Source organism: Crocuta crocuta, unplaced genomic scaffold (assembly GCF_008692635.1).
Source record: "Crocuta crocuta isolate KB4526 unplaced genomic scaffold, BGI_CrCroc_1.0 scaffold20, whole genome shotgun sequence".
Classification (NCBI taxonomy): Eukaryota; Metazoa; Chordata; class Mammalia; order Carnivora; family Hyaenidae; genus Crocuta; species Crocuta crocuta.
Window position 1 is genome coordinate 6,311,065 of NW_027527932.1, and position 3,843 is coordinate 6,314,907.

Genomic DNA, 3,843 nt, shown 5'->3' on the forward strand with positions numbered 1-3,843 from the left:
CAGTGACCTCTGAGCTCACTTCAGCCTTGCGACCCAAGCGACTCTGACCATCACCAGTCCAGTTCAGCCTTTTTACAAAGGAAGGGAATACACAGATGGGGGAGATACTTCTTTGCCTTCTTTGTCTCTAAATTTTCTAGTGTCTTTGTTCCTGGAGCAACTGAATAATCAGAGAGTAAAGTTGGAAAACAGTACATTCCTTAGAAACAGGGGAAAGCTCTCTGTAGCTTTTTGTCTCAATAGTCATGACTCTGAAAGATCGGTCCTGTGTGGGAAATGAATGTCTTGAACAAACTTTGCTTTGGGTCAGTATTTGGATTTCCGTTTCTCCCCTACCATGGCCATCCAAACTGGGCTGTCCTTCTGAAAAAGGGGGAGTATGTTCGGGGTGTGGCTCAGTCGGTTAAGCGCCCGACTTTGGCTCAGGCCATGATCTCGCAGCTTGTGGGTTCAAGCCCAGCGTTGGGCTCTGTGCTGACAGCTCAGAGCCTGGAGTCTGCTTCAGATTCTATGACTCCGTCTCTCTCTGACCCTCCCCTGCTTGTCCACTGTCTCTCTGTCTCTCAAAAATAAATAAATAAATTTTAAAAAAGCATGTTAGAATTGAAATACATTTTCAGTACAATATAGAAACTTCAACTAAAAATAAAGTTAAAAAGCATGTTGCTCATTATTCTATTCTATTCTATTCTATTCTACTCTATTGGGCCCCATTCCCTGTTTCTTTTCTTTTCTTTTTTTTTAAGATTTTATTTTTAAGTAATCTCTGTACCCAACATGGGGCTCAAACCCACAACCCTGAGATCAAGAATCACAGCCAGCCAGGGTCTCATTGAACGCGGCGCTAGCTTTCCAGGTAGCTGATTTCTTCCCGAGCCGGGCCGGGCCCACCCAGAAGCAACTATGTCTAAGGGACCTGCAGTTGGCATCGATCTTGGCACCACCTACTCCTGTGTGGGAGTTTTCCAGCATGGGAAGGTGGAAATAATTGCCAACGATCAGGGAAACCGGACCACCCCAAGTTATGTCGCCTTTACTGACACCGAACGATTGATCGGTGATGCTGCAAAGAATCAAGTTGCAATGAATCCCACCAACACAGTTTTCGATGCCAAACGCCTGATTGGATGCAGATTCGACGATGCTGTTGTCCAATCTGATATGAAGCATTGGCCTTTCATGGTGGTGAATGATGCTGGCAGGCCCAAGGTCCAAGTAGAATACAAGGGAGAGACCAAAAGTTTCTATCCAGAGGAGGTGTCTTCTATGGTCTTGACAAAGATGAAGGAAATTGCAGAGGCTTACCTTGGCAAGACTGTTACCAATGCTGTAGTCACAGTACCTGCCTATTTTAATGACTCTCAGCGTCAGGCTACCAAAGATGCTGGAACTATTGCTGGTCTTAATGTGCTTAGGATCATCAACGAGCCAACTGCTGCTGCTATCGCTTATGGCTTAGACAAAAAGGTTGGAGCTGAAAGGAATGTGCTGATTTTTGACTTGGGAGGTGGCACTTTTGATGTGTCAATCCTCACTATTGAAGATGGGATCTTTGAGGTCAAATCTACAGCTGGAGACACCCACTTAGGGGGAGAAGACTTTGACAACCGAATGGTAAACCATTTTATTGCAGAGTTCAAGCGCAAACATAAGAAGGACATCAGCGAGAACAAGAGGGCAGTCCGTCGCCTCCGTACTGCTTGTGAGCGCGCCAAGCGCACACTTTCTTCCAGCACCCAGGCCAGTATTGAGATTGATTCTCTATATGAAGGAATTGACTTCTATACCTCGATTACTCGTGCCCGGTTTGAAGAGTTGAATGCTGACCTGTTTCGTGGCACCCTGGACCCTGTAGAGAAAGCCCTTCGGGATGCCAAGCTTGACAAGTCTCAGATCCACGATATTGTCCTGGTGGGTGGTTCTACACGTATCCCCAAGATCCAGAAACTTCTACAAGACTTTTTCAACGGGAAGGAACTGAATAAGAGCATCAACCTGATGAGGCTGTTGCTTATGGTGCAGCTGTCCAGGAAGCCATCCTTTCTGGAGACAAATCTGAAAATGTTCAAGATTTGCTGCTGTTGGATGTCACTCCTCTTTCTCTTGGCATTGAGACTGCTGGTGGGGTCATGACCGTTCTCATCAAGCGCAATACTACCATTCCTACCAAACAGACCCAGACCTTCACTACTTACTCTGACAACCAGCCTGGTGTACTCATTCAGGTTTATGAAGGTGAGCGTGCCATGACCAAGGATAACAATCTACTGGGCAAGTTTGAACTCACAGGCATACCTCCTGCCCCCCGTGGCGTTCCTCAGATTGAAGTCACTTTTGATATTGATGCTAATGGCATTCTTAATGTCTCTGCTGTGGATAAGAGTACAGGGAAAGAAAACAAGATCACCATCACAAAAGACAAAGGTCGTTTGAGCAAGGAAGACATTGAGCGCATGGTCCAGGAAGCTGAGAAGTACAAAGCTGAAGATGAGAAGCAGCGGGACAAGGTGTCCTCCAAGAATTCCCTGGAATCCTATGCATTCAATATGAAAGCAACTGTTGAAGATGAGAAACTTCAGGGCAAGATAAATGATGAGGACAAACAGAAGATTCTGGACAAGTGTAATGAAATCATCAACTGGCTGGATAAGAACCAGACTACAGAAAAAGAAGAATTTGAACATCAGCAGAAGGAGCTGGAGAAGGTGTGCAACCCCATCATCACGAAGCTGTACCAGAGTGCAGGAGGCATGCCTGGAGGAAGGCCCGGAGGCTTCCCTGGGGGCGGTGCTCCTCCCTCTGGTGGTGCCTCCCCCGGGCCCCCCATTGAGGAGGTTGATTAAGCCAACCTGAGAATAGGTCTAGCATTGTTCCACACAAAACATTTGAAGGACCCAAATTTGTAGCAAATTCCGTGGCAGTTTTAAAGGAGCTGCTATAGTTAATAAACTGGGCATTCTTGAAAAAAAGAATCACAGCCAGCCAAGCACCCCGTGTTTTCTTTTTTCTAATAGGGGTTTCTTTGTCCCATTTCTCCCTTGTCTATGGGTTTTAATTTTATTCTCTGACAAGCTCACATTTAACATGCATGCTTACTAAATTCTAACGTTTGTTCGTATCTGTCCACACCTTCCTGCTAAATAATACAAGTTTCTAGGAAGGCTTTAACTCCAGTCACTCCCCTCCCCCATTTCACATGCTGTTATTGTCCAGTTGGGTGGTTCTGTCTTAGTTCTATGACTCTTTTATTTTTATTTTATTTTATTTTTTCAATAGTTTATTGTCAAGTTGGTTTCCATGTAACTTAGTTCTATAAGTCTTATCATTCACTTCTATCAGTGAATGAGACAATATTTGCTTTAGATTTACTTACCTGTTATTAACTTCTTTCCTCATGATATCTTTTTTACTTTTAATTTATTTTGCTTTTAATTTCATTCTTCCCTGAATATATCTGTTATCAATGTTTCCTTTAACGTAGTAGTGGTAAGCTTCTTTTCCTCGTATTATGGACGGAATGCGTCTCCCCCAAATTCAGAATGGGATCATGTTTGAAGGTGGAGTGTTGGGAAGTGATTGGTTTTAGAGGAGATCATGAGGGTGAGGGCCCCCAGGATGTGATCAGTATCCTTATAAGAGAGGACAGAACGCCCTCTTTCTGTCTGCCGTTTATGAACACGGGGAGAAAGCAGCCGTCTGCAAGCCAGGAAGAGAGGGCCCTCACCAGGAACTGAATTGGCTGGCACCTTGATCTTTGACTTCCCAGCCTGCAGACTGTGAGAAACAAATATTTGTTGTTCAAGCCCCCAGCCCCCTGTCTGTGGTATTTGGTGATAGTAGCCA

At 44.8% G+C, this 3,843-nt stretch overlaps 1 pseudogene; it reads left to right on the forward strand.

Annotated features, from left to right (window-relative positions):
- The first annotated feature begins 827 nt into the window (after window positions 1–827).
- LOC144221340 (heat shock cognate 71 kDa protein pseudogene) lies at window positions 828–2,894 on the forward strand (annotated as a pseudogene).
- Window positions 2,895–3,843: the final 949 nt, after the last annotated feature.